This window comes from Durio zibethinus, chromosome 2 (assembly GCF_047325235.1).
Source record: "Durio zibethinus cultivar Kanyao isolate XHJ-2024 chromosome 2, ASM4732523v1, whole genome shotgun sequence".
In the NCBI taxonomy this organism is placed as follows: domain Eukaryota; kingdom Viridiplantae; phylum Streptophyta; class Magnoliopsida; order Malvales; family Malvaceae; genus Durio; species Durio zibethinus.
The window spans coordinates 8,363,672-8,377,522 of record NC_143163.1 but is presented as its reverse complement, the minus strand read 5'-3'; the positions used below and the strand labels follow the sequence as shown (position 1 = coordinate 8,377,522).

General features: G+C 30.2%; 1 pseudogene; it reads right to left on the bottom strand.

Annotated features, from left to right (window-relative positions):
* LOC111308095 (putative 3-hydroxyisobutyryl-CoA hydrolase 3) overlaps positions 1-12,457 on the bottom strand; it is a 71,778-nt pseudogene extending 59,321 nt beyond the window's left edge.
* Positions 12,458-13,851: the final 1,394 nt, after the last annotated feature.

Sequence of the window (13,851 nt, the reverse complement as noted above, 5' to 3'; positions counted from 1 at the left end):
GAATCTTGAATTATTATTGTAATTATCTAAACATTTATTGTTTATAATATGAGAATGGGTAAAATATGAAAGAATATATAAAGGCAATGGAATAAAAGAGGAAATATAATGAAAATGCATATGTCATTTTATTGAAATGATGAAAGATAAATAAAAGACTAAGATAAAAGAACTCTCAAATGTTACTATGTATTTAAAAACTTGCATTATTTCTTGCAATTCTTAAAGTGATAGGCATTCATAAAAATTTCTTTAAAATTATGCCATTGTGTGATAGTAAAAGGGTTTCCAATGACACTCGACCCTACTTTTTGATCAAAATTCACCAAACCATATTTGACAAAACTTTTCACTTTATAATTTAATGCCATGCAATTTTTTGTAAAATGGTTGGCAATCCCATTATGATAGTCATAAGTAGCATTGGTATCATACCGTTTAGGGTAAGAAGGCTTCAAAGGCTTTAAATAGATTGGTGCAACCAAGTGACTCCTAATGAGTTAGAGGAGTAATTGAATGTATGTTATAGGGATTGAATTTATGGGATCTTTTTCTCTTTTCACCAAATTCTTGGGTTAAACAGCTAGTTAATTTGTAAGGGTAAGGTTAGGTGCAGGTGCCTGAAAATTTGTTTGCAATCTTGGTTGCGTAATTGGTTAATAAGAATAAGGACTTGGAGAGATGATGTTTAAGGTTAGTATATCGGATAATGATAATAAGGGGTGAAGTCTCTAACCTATTATCCTTCATGAATTACAAATTTAGCATTTTCTTCATTTTTTTTTGTGTAACCCTTTTTTTTTTTGCATTGGTTGCATCACCACCTTTAAGTTTATCATTCTTGATTGTATTTTCTATTATTTTCCTAGAAATCACCATACCAACAAAATTTTTGGTTGCATTACCAATCATCCTCTCATAGTAGAGAGCTTTAAGAGTATTAACAAATAAAATTGTGATCTTTTTTTTAGTGAGTGGGGTTAAACATGGGTAGCTAAATCTCACCATCTCTGGTCATAATATTTTTTAAAGCTTTCACTAGCCTTTTTCTCCATGTTTTGAAAAAACATACAGTTTGGTATCAAATCTATGATATACTTATATTGCATAACAAAGGCCCTTGATAATTCCCTTCAGCCATAGATATAAGATTTATCTAGTTACACATATCATTTGGCAGCAAAACTAGTGAGATTGTCTTTGAAAACATGAATGAGCAGCTTCTTATCATGTGTATATATAGCCATCTTACTGCAGTATATTGCGACATACGTTATAGAATACTTAGTACCATTATATTTCTCGAACTTAGATACCTTGAATTTCAGTGAAATCACCACATAAGGAACTGAGCATAGTCCAACAAGATCCATTGATCCATAAAAATATGTCCCTTTAATAGCTCTAAGCCTTTCTTTAATAAAATCTATCTTTTGTTGTGATCTGAAGCCTTCTTTTGTTTCTATTATGCTTATTTTTAAATTTTCTTATTTTTGTTGATCATCTAGATTAAGAATATGAGTTGGATCGGATGGTTTGACATCAAGAATAAGAGTGATGCTCTTTGAAAATGAGTAGGAGCAATTGTTAAAGGCATATTAGTATGCATATAAGGGTAGCCTCTAGTAAATGGCACTTGATGTTAGGCCCTTTGAGATGTTTATGCTGAGTATAAGCCAAAACCAAAGGGATACAATGGATCACTTTCATTTTGAACAACCATCTCTTCCACCACTTTCTTCTCCTTATTCAAAGTTTTTAGCAATTTAGTGATAGTTTTTAGTTGTCTTTTTAACTCCTTTTATGCCTTTTCTAATTTTTGAAAATGAAGAGTGTACTTTCTTCCATGATCCTTGCTTGATATCGAGTGTTGTAGTGCCTCAGATTATTTGAAGATTAAGTTATCCTTGACCCTACGATTGAGTTAGTAGCAGGTTGGTAGTGGGTCTCCAGTAGAGTTGCCAAATTATCGTAATGTTCAAGTCTAAGAACCTGCCCATTAGACAAAAAAAATATAGAGTTGCCACAAAAATTTTTTTTTTATCTAGGTGTGTTAACGACCTAAATGAATCTATTCATTTTTAAGGTTCTCCTAAGCTTAAACTAAAGTCCCTAAAAAGAATAAGTTTGGGTCTACATCATTAGAACTAAGTTCAGGAGTTGGTTATGTGTAGAAAAGGTTTTAGCATCCCATAGCCCAAAATTGGTACCAAATTTGTCTTATGTCATCTTGTTTAAACCTTAATCTAATATGGCTTTTTATTAATTTTGATATTTAAATATTAGAAAAAAAGTCTTCAGGTTTGCACTAAATTTTTTTTTCTAAACTTGTTGTCACTTAAAGAGGCTTTGATGTTGGATTTCTTATGAAAAAATAAAATCAAATTCCCTTTAATAATTTGCAAAATAATATCATATGAAATTCTATAAAAAATATCATGCAAACATGCAAAATAAAAATTCATGCAAAAACATCATGCAAATAAATGAAATCCATGCAAAAATATCATAATAAAATCATGCAAAGATGTTACGCGAAAATATCATAATCATGCAAAAATAAATAAAATCCATGCAAAATATCATGTAAATAAATAAAACCCATGCAATTATCATAATAAATAAAATTCATGCAAAAAATCATAATCATGCAAAATAAATCTCATAATAAAAATTACACATGCAAAATAAATAAACTATAAATCCTATCAAAATTTCTTTCTTTTTCCTCTTTTCATCACTTTTAATTTAATCACAATTAAAAATAATAAAAAATATATAAAATATATATAAAATAAAAAAATCAAAATAAAATAAAATTAAAATTAAAAAATAAAAAGAAAAAAGAAAAAAAAAAGAAAACTTTGTGATCGAGTCGAGTCGGTAGCGGGTTGGCATACAGGTCACACGTGGTTTGAAGTGCATGTCAAGCCTCCAAAACGACATCATCCCAAGCTTAGTATAAAAGCCAAAAATAAACTTTTTTCCATAGATTTCTTTTTTCCTTTCTCTTTCTAGCTTTTCTTCTCTTTGCTTTCTTTCTAAGAAAAGCCACTATGAAATTCAATTATCCCAGAAAATGGCCACCAATTCTAGAATTTGGCATTGAAAAATTCAAATGGTATTGGAAAATTTAAACTTTTCTTAAAAATTCATAGAACCTAGAAATCAATCATAATGAAATCATTTCGCCACCATGAAACCAATTGAAAAATTTAAACTCTTGTCTAGAATTTCAACTAAAATCCCATAAAAACCCAAAATTCCCAAAAAATGCAAAAATTTAACTAAAACCCAATATATTGAAACTCAATTCTAACAATCAAGACAATAGACCACAAACCCAGAAAATCAAAGACCAAAATAATTTTCAAGAACCCTAAAACCTTGAACCAAATTCCTATAACCCAAAACCTAGAAAATTTCTTATTTGTTTGAGATTTGTTTTTTCATGATTGCTTGTTATTGGTTTGATTACAGATTGTGGACTTTATATAGGGATTAAATTCCTTTAAAATTGGAAAACCTTTGATTCCACCAAATCATTCACAAATTTTTTAAAGGTTTTTTCTAGAATCTTTCATTTATTAAACACCTTGATGCCCAAGTATTTCCAAAAGCAATTGGTCCTTAGATTTTCAATGTCAACAAGATCTAAGAAATTAAATCCCAAGCTTTCTTTTTGCAAAATTCAATCTCAGTTTTCCTTTTTTTTTGGCTTTTTTGATTGAATAATAAAACAAATAATAATAAAAACTAAAGCCACAAACTAAAAAAAATAATAATATAGGCTTTTAATGTTAGGCCTAAAATATAATTTCATAATTAAGGCCTAACTAAATAATTTTTAAACAATCATCAAGTCAAAATGGGTGCTCGAGAGAGTGAGTGCCCCGTTATGCTTAGACCCTGTTTAACCACTAGGCACTATTTGCGAGTCAAGTTGTTTGGGAATGTAGCCCTAATCGGGCAATAAATTTTGTTAAAGGCTAAATACGGGTAAGAGACCTATAGCGAACAAGTACTATGAGGGAAAGATAAAAAGAACTTTGAAAAGAGAGTTAAAGAATGCTTGAAATTGTTAGGAGGGAAACGAATAGGGGCCGTTGATGCACCCTAATCGGACGTGGAACAATGAAAGCCAATCTATCGATCGGTTTGAGGCTTGGGTCGAGCAGGTCATGGTGGTTTCCCAAGCTTGGGCTTTCAATATGCTCATAAAGATGTTATCATTGCACTTGTGGAATGCAGCACAAGCTGTCTTAGGCTATTAAATATCGATAAAAATGCTCGGACAAAATAGAGTGTCTATAATTATTTTATTTTTTAGGCAAATAAGTATATAAAAATATTTTGTATTATATATTTTTCTAAATACTCTATAACTTTGGTAGTGTTTTAGAAAAGTTTTCTCATCTAGAGATTTTAAAAAATTATTACTCAAACTACCTTAATATCTTATCTTCAGAAAGATTTTCATTTTAATTTTTCTATACTTTTTTTAATTTGCTAAAGTTTTTTTAAAACAAAATTTTATTTCTTAAAAAAAGTATTTACCCAAAACAGGTCGATCAACGTTGGTCAAAGGTTTAGAAGCGGTTCAACTAGTTTGATGTGATTTAGAGCAATTTTTCATGGTTTGGAGTAGTTCATAAGCAATTATGAGTGGTTTGTCCAGTGGTTTAGTGGTCCAAGTTCAGCTTTAGGCAGTTTAAATCGATTTAGCTTGGTTTGGCTCATAGTGGACTTAGAAATTGAGTTAGGCGAGCGAAACTTGGTTTAGATCTGGGTCTACACATGTAACCTATTTTTTTTCTCTATAAAGCTAGTTTTTTTATTCTCATTTCCAACTTTTCTCTCCAAAAAAAATTCAAACCTCTCTCTACTTTCTCAATCTAACCATTGGTAGCCACCCTTCTTTCCATATTCTTGTATTGGTCCATTACGTAGTCATCACCGTTATCAATTACTGATGTTGATCTGCTATAAAAAATACACCAAAATGATCTTCTTCTCATTTTTTTCCATTTATTTTCTTAGATTTCCCAAAAATAACATAGATTTGCCCAAATCTATGTTGAAAACCGATGGTTTTACAAAAAAAAAAACCCACTTTCAGCCACTTCAATCATAGCCATTACGAGCCATGTTTTTTTTTTTTCCCTTTCTTTTAACCAAGTTTCAAGACCTAAAGCTCTTGCAAAATCTTAATGCCAAACCCTATTCTTAAATCAAAATGCTTTATCTATTTTTGCTTTTATTTTTGTGTTTATCTTTTACGGTTCCTTTATTGGAGATATGGTTCATTTTTAATTTTTTGGATCTTGGATAGATGGGTTTTTTAAGTGTTTGGATAGTTTAGGGATGGTTACAAGTGAGTTTAAGCGATTTGTTGAGGTACAGTTGGTGGGCTAGGGTGTTGGCTAGTTGAGGGTGGTGGTAAGTATAGGTTTTGATTTTGTGAATTGACAGTGGGAGTCTTAGGTTTGGTCGATGGGAGGTTGTAATGTTATTACTATTGGAAATTTTGGTGAATGAGCATTTGGCTTGTGGTGGCTGGAATAGTGGTTTTGAGTATGGTGTAGGGTTCTTTTGGTGGTTCAAAAATGGTTTCAGCATGTAGGGGATGGTTGTATATGGTGGTAGTGGGAAATGAGGGTGGGCAATGGTGATTGCTTTAGGGCTTTGTGGAGGGTAGTATAAAGTGGGCAAGGGCAGGCAGTGGTGCACATAGTAGTGAGGTTTTAGCTTTTGTGAATTGGCAATGGGGACTTTTTTTTCTTTTTTTAATCTTTTTTGTTATACTTCTCCCCAAACTATGTATCTTATGGCTTTGTCGACTCTTTACCAAAACCTTCATTCTACAAAATGAAAATTGGTTGTTGGTAGAGTCAAAACCCTAGTAGGGCAAGCTTTAAGCTTTTTTTCATTTTCATTTTTGTTTTTTTTTTTGGGATTTTTATAATATTTTAATTAATCAAAATTGAATCTCGGCCTTAAATTAAATTTAGGCTTCAATTTTCCTCCAAACCCATATAAGATTAGCCTAAATTGACTTGGAATGGGCTTTGAAACAAGCAAAATGATGAAAAATTATTCATCTTAAACAAATTTCAAACAAACCCAATTTGGTAAATCCATTGAAGAAGCTTAAGCTACCCCTAGATTGAAATGTTCAAATTAAGCTAAATATCAAAAAAATTTGAATAATCCTGAACAGTCAAATAAAGACATATACAACAATTTTGTCCATAGTTAATGACTAAAGGATTTTTTCAAAACTTTTTTTTAACATTTTTATTTCTAATTATTTTTAAAATTTTGGGTTTTTTTTTTTTGGATTTTTTCCCTTTGAAACTCCTTTCATTAGAAGCTCTATAACTTTTAAAAATAACTATAAAAACTCATTTCATTAGAGGCTTCATGACTTTTGGAAACATAGCATGATAACTCAAAGATTATGCCTGGAGGTTTACAAAGTGTTTTTATCCTTGCCTATAGGTTTTGAAGATTATGGTCAGATGACTCACGAATTGTTCTTATATATACTCAGAGGTCTTAAGAATTATGCTCAAAGATCTTACAAATCTTAATGCTAAAATAGACTCTGCTCGAAAAACTTATGAATCTTGCTTGGAGGACTTAAAGACTAGGCCTTTAAAGTTTTCTTATCTAGGAAAACTTAAAAATTCTCAACATTTTCTTTTCTTAAAAAAATCTTCTAACTAATACTAGATCTATTTTCTTTTTTCTTTGACAACTTTCTCGAGATTGAGCCTAGAGGTCTTATGAGTCCCAATTGATTTTGCATGAAAAACTTATGAATCTTACTCAAAGGACTTTAAGACTATGCCTTGAGGTCTTATAAATCTCAATACTAAAGTGGATTTAACTTGAAAAACTTATGAAACTTGTCTGAAGGATATAGAAATAACACTTAGAGGTTTTGCAAATCTCAACACAAATAGATTTAACTTGAAAGACTTACAAATCTTACTTAGATGACTTAAAGACTAATTTCAGAGCTTTTATAGAGGTTAAACAACTTTAAGAATCTGATTTGAAAAAGATACTTCGAAGCAGAGGCCAAATAACTTTAAGAATCTCATCTTGACAAAACTCCTCCCTAAATAGAGGTTAAGCAACTTTAAAAATCTTATCTTAAAAGAATCCTCATAAATAGTGGCTAAACAATTTTAATGATCTTATCACTTTTTATTTGCCAAATCATCTTATCACAATGGTCAAAACCATTTTTTTAGGGCTTTTTCAAGTTTGAAAGTCTTTCTATCTCAAAACTTTCGAAACTTTAGTCTTAAAAGCTTATCAATTTTTATCTTAAGAAGTTTTCTTTCAAATATTTCTATCATCTCAATATTTCGTTCCTTAAATTTCACTTTCATTTTTCTTTACAATCTCTTCTTTAAAAAATTTCCTTTTCACAAACATTTTATATTTTAGAGAGACATTTTATTTTTCATTATTTTTAAAGCTTGCAAATCAACAACTATGGTGTTTGATAACAATGATGCAAATGCAAATGCAAATCTACAAATGTCTATTTCAATGATGTAAATGAAGATGACTTTACTAAGATGCAAATGCAAATACACTTTATAAAGATGTAAATCTAATCCTTAAATTTTATGTACATGCTCACTAGATGATGCAAATACCTGAACAAAAAATGATGTAGATGCCCTTTTAATGATGTAGACACAAACATCTTTACCAATGATGAAAATGCTTTTTTCTTTTCATGATTCAAATGCCTCTTACGAATGTAAGTGAAAAATTCCTTACCATTGATGCAAATGCTTAAAAAAAATTTTCTTTTTGTTTGCAAAATTTTTTTCTTTTCAATTCCAAATCATTCGATTATTCCTCTTTCCCTATAACATCATTTTTTAACTTCTTCTAAGAGATTTTCCTTTTTATTCCATCCTATCTTTCTTTTTGTTCTTCGTTTTTCTTTCACTTTCATTTTTACTTTTATTCATATTTTTGAACCCAATCACGCAGCATACTTATGATTAGTGTCTACTCTATATCCCATGGCAAATTTAAGAAAATAAACCAATATGTTCTTACTACTCATTAAGTGCATATAGACGGAACATATTTTTTCATTTAAAAAAAAAATGTTCTCTTTATCATGTTTTCTTTTTTTGCCTAATATCATATGCACTTATTAACCCTTTCACTATAAAATGATCTCATTTATTCTCACCAAAGTTGATTTTTCCTTTTCTTCCTTAAGAAAAATTCTATTTTTTTCAAAAGACTGGTTTTTAAGCAAAAGAACATTTTATTTAATCTAAACTCACCTTGCGTTGTCAAAATTTTTGCTAAGTATAATTTTTCTTTTATACCAAAATTGATTTTTTTACTCTTCACAAAAATGCCTAACAAATAACTTGAAATTGACTAACAAATTGCCCCATATAACTAAATTCTATGATAAAAGATAATGAAATATTCCAAAAATGTAACTTACAAGTCTCTTGACAACTGTTGTTCACTATTACGGATGATAGAGGTGACAATTTACCCTTTTCATACAAATTGAATGGCTTATCACATAAAGATTTTGATTCATCAAAGAATGCCACACAATTTGATAAGAAACATGAATTATCTCTCATCTAGGCTCACGAATGAAACATAAAATTTTTTAAGGCTATAAATACCTTAAAAATCAAACATTTGAAATCATTTTGAAGGGTGATCGAACTTTAACATTCTTTTAGCTTTCAATTATAGCATTTTGATAGGTGTTGAGACCAACCATGATAGGTTTAAGATTTGGAAAGAAAATTTGGATGGGAAAAAGGCCCAAATTTCAATGTCAATCTCTTGAATGGATCACACACTTTCAAGGCATTGACACTTTTGAACCTTTTAAAGTTCATGGTTCTTTAACTTGACTCTTTTCATTTCATTAGACAATATTAACAATGGCTTCAAAGTCTTTAAGTTTGCTCTAGTATGCCTTTTTTCAAAGTTTTCACCATAGAGCTTCATTTCTTAATTTTTTTCATTTTTTCTTCTTGATTATTCCATCATGCACTTAGGAATTTAAATTTCATCCAAACTGAATTTATGGATCAAAAAGGATAATTTTCACAAAAAAAAGAGAAGTAAAAGCTTAGTCAATTATGATGACTTCTCAAGGAAAAAGCTTTTCAGTTTAAGCATCTAGGCTTGATTAAAATGGATTTTTCACAGCTTGTAACATAGGTAAAGATTTGAGGTTTTGAAAAAAAAGGATAGATAAGCCCAAAGTACGTGTTTAAGGGTGATTAAACTAAGGATCATTTTTTGTAAAGGGTTTCTTTTGGGGACCTTTGCCTTTTCATTTTTCCACAGTTGTCGTTCTATTATTTTATATTGTTTGTTGCTTTTTTTACTTTGTCTTTTCCTTTTTTTTTATTTTTCTTTACATATATCCCTTTTTGATTGAGTGAGTTCAAAACTTTATGGAAACTCATTTTATTGGACATTTGCCTTTCGACATATAGGATTTTTTTCTTTGTACTTGGAATAAGACTTCACCATACATGATTCTTGAATATGCCTTTTTTCTGCCCCTTAATGCAAAAGATGGTTCTTGGTCAGGGTTCATTTAAAATGAATTCTTTAAGCTTAAGAGGGTAGCAAGTGGATAGTTATGTGTTTATGAAAAGATAATGATAGACGATTATTTTTTATTTCAAGCATAATTTTTAAATTGAAGAGCAATTCTTTTTGGGAAATGAGTTTAAAGAAAGGTTTTTTTTTTTCAAAATTTTCTTTCTCAAGATTTTTTGGTTTTTCTTACTTTTTCTTTCTTTTTTTTTTTTTAATTTTTGGCTTTCTAGTTTCCTTTACAAAATTTTTGGCTTTTCTCTTTATTTTTTATTTTTCAGATTTTTTAAAGCCTTTGTTTGAATTTGTTCAAATTTCTCAAGTACATGATGGCACAACCATTTATTTTTTTTACATGTCTCCTATAGCTTAACATTGGTCCACTTTGCCAAATGTGATTCATGAAAGATGTCCTATTTTAACATGCTACATTTAATAAAGGTCAATATGATAGAAAAAGTAATATAGAATGTACTCATTAGGTGCATCAAATTGTCCATGTCATTTCACAAAAAAAAAATGTTATAACTTAAGTTGTCTTAGGGGAAATGAATAATCTTGCTCTTTTGGTCGTTGTGGAATAAGGAGAACTTCAGGGAAATGACTTGTATTTATGGCCTTTTGAAGGGACTTGGGTGAATGGGTTTCATGTTTGAAGAACTAGTATAATCTTGAAATATATCAAATTGTTAGCATCTAAAGCCTAAAGAATGTTAGGTTAGCTTAATTTTCAAAAAATCCAAGAAAAACATTTCTCAAATTAATTGTTTCATTAATCATTACCTAGGAAAAGATTATGATCCTTTTATATATCATGGTATGATCAGGTAAAGATGGGATTGAAACTTATCAAGTCTCTTAAGTGGTTTTTGTCAATTGGTTTGGGGCATGAAAGCATTTGTAAAAAGGTATTTTCTAGGGTAAGTTCACTCTAAATAATGATCACCAATTCTTTTAGATTCATCACGATGAGTTTGAAAACCATTTATTTCGCTTCTTACTTTTCCTCTATCTAAAAAGTAAGCTATATGTGTTTTCTTTTTGAACAATTATTTACAACAAATAAAAAAATAAAATTACATAAAAAGCTATAAAATACTCATTCAAAAATCCAACAGTGTTGATTCTATGCAATAGATACAACCTAGCAACATCATGTGCATGCCGTGCATATACATACAAAATAGAACTCCAAAAGTTTAAGAACTGTTCTCCTAAAGCTCATTTTTTGTATCTTAACCCACAATTGGATTCAAGACAAAGTAAATTTCCATTTCTTTATAACTTCCGGAGTAAAAAGGCCACCATCGATATGATCTTCTATCTTTTCTTTCAATTGCTCGCATTTTTTTGTCAAATGACCAATCGCTTCCATGTGATAATCGCATTTGCTATTTGGATCGTAACGACTTGTCCATGGGTTTGGAGTTGTTCTCAAAGGCATAAAAATGAGGTATCGAAGTTTTACTAGTAAAGACAAAAGATAAAAAATGAGGATTGGGAGTTTCTCTTGACTATTTCTTGGTCTTCTTTGGCTTTTCATTGGTTGGGTGATAGACCCAAATGCATGGATAAGATTGTGAGTAGGACTTTAGGAGTTGTTGCTTGTGATTGTGTAGTAAGATTTGTATATGGGGCAGGGGTAGTAAGGAGTGAGATTCTTTGGTGGTTGGATTTCATAAGTGATTGCCTACATTTCTTCTTCATTTTTTTCATTTTTCCCACCTTTATTTAAGTTGGATGCCTCACCTTCATTAATATTTCCATTTATAATGGCATTTACTATCAGCTCTTTAGAAATCACCATATATGTTAAGTTTTTCATGGCATTATTGACAAGTTTGTCATAGTAAGGTTCTCAAAGAGTATTGACAAAGAACATTGTAGTTTCTTTTTTCGTTAAAAATGATTATACTTGAGCAACAAGATCTTTTGATCTCTAGGTATACTCCTTGGAACTTTTATCAAAATTTTCTCCATGTTTTACAAAGACAATCTATTGGGGGCCATGACCACTATATGCTTATACTGAGCTTTGAAAGCTCCTACAAGATCCTTTCATGAGTGTATATAACTTCTATCCAACTAGACATACCACTTAGCTATCGATCTGATAAGGCTATCTTGAAAATAATGGATTAGTAATTTATCACTATAAGTATGGCCCTCATCTTTTGATAGAACATTGTTATGTATGCGAATGGACACTCAATCCCATTATACTTTTCAAAATCAGAGACTTTGAACTTCGATGGAATCACCATATGGGGGACCAAACTAAGCTTAATCGCATTAATACTATTAAAAGTATAATTTTCTTCCACAGCTTAGAGCATTTCCTCTAATAAGTCTTACCTTTGTTGTATTCCCATTTTCTCAACTTACTCTGATACTTTCTTCAACTTCTCTTGCTTATTGCAGTCATCTAGATTTGGGACAAGGATTGGATTTGTAAGGGTACATCCTTGATTTACCCTAGTTTGTCTTTGATTTTTCTATTAACTTGCAAGCATATTTTTATTGACAAAAGCATAAAATTGTCCATCTATTAGTTTTGGGTACTTTCCTTTAGAGGCTCGAGCTCGGGCTAAGGAAAAACCAAATAGGTGGAGTGACTCCTCCCTATTATTGTTTCCTTGAGGTTAGGATTCTTCCCTTGTAATAGAGATTTCAACAATGCCTTTTTTCTTAGCTACGCCCTTATCGACTCTGTTGTTTCAAGCATTTGTTTCCTCATCTCTTTTTGAATTTTGGCTATTCGTTTTTACATTACCTCTTGAGTCTTCTCCATCTCTTCTATCCTAGCTAACTGTTCGTGTTCCATAATCATAGCTCGTGATGCAAATGAGCTGTTTAAAATTTGATTGCCTTGTTATTTTGGTATCCTAAAAGGATCCAAATTTATTTAACATGAAATGGGATTGCATAGTATCATGCCATAAAAGAAAAGATTAAGCATGAAATAATGATTAAATGAATGCCAAAAAAATGGCTTAGTGACTGAATGATGTATAAATATAAAATGCAAGAATATTTACATGAATAATGATGCATATTATTTGTGAATGCAATAACTTGTTAAATAAATGATGAAACACGCCTAAATGAAAACACAAAATGCAAATCTAATAATAAATCATACTATTATTGAGTTTGCGTATACGAATGATGGAACACACTTACATGGAATGCATAAACATATTACATGCATGGTGAGGTATGTTTATGTGAAATGCATTGCATGCAAATATCATGTTATTTGTGAATGTGAAATATGATGAATTGAAAAAGAATCACAAATCATGAACTGCAAGAAGTAAAATAACATTTAAAGTAAAATTTTTTTTTTTCTTTTTCTTTCTTAGAGGGGAAAAACATATGAAATGACAATAATTCAAATATTACTTGAATCAAAGAAAGAAGATTTTGTTTTTTGTTGAAGAAATAAAAAGACCCAAAAAAGTTTAAGTATACTTTTCTAAAAATAAATAAATTAGCTATAATCATTTTCTAAAATGGCAAACAAAATGAAATATAACTTTATTATTGAAAAAGAAAAATTTTTGAAAAAAATTTCCTTTTCGTAAGCACAAAGCTTGAAAAAACACTTTTTTTTTTAATATAGAAACATGAAAAAAATTATTGAAAATGCAAATCTTGCACATCTACAAGATGAATTAGCTTAACTTGAATAACATCCTAAAAAGCTTTTTATTGAGAAGGTCTTTGTTTTTTTTTTTTTTTTTTTGTACTATTTTCCCGAAAAATGAGTGGTTCATCAAATTGTCCCCTTATGTGTCCTAATTTGGGTAATTTCTATAAGAAGAATTGGCATGGCTCTAACTATGGTGAGCTCCAACTATGGTTGGCTCCTTATGGTTTACTATATGCTTGGTTTTGGTTTAACACGCCTTAAAAAAGTTCTCAAATTATTCCTCACTAGCGTTTGCACGAGACTAGTAAGGCACTCTAATCTTCATCCATCATAGGTTATAAAATGGAAAGTGTTCAATTTAAGTAAGAGTACTTTGCTTGCCATTGCAGAGGTTATCACTTCATGAGAGCATAGGTAGTTTACTTCTTTTTAAAAAAGACAAAGCCTGGGTATAAAACTCATGCATGATATGAATGTGCTTTGTGAACGGGGGTACATAACATTGTAACTTTTATCCTAAAGCTTTGCAATTTACTAAGAATAATAACACATAAAATAATAGATGCATG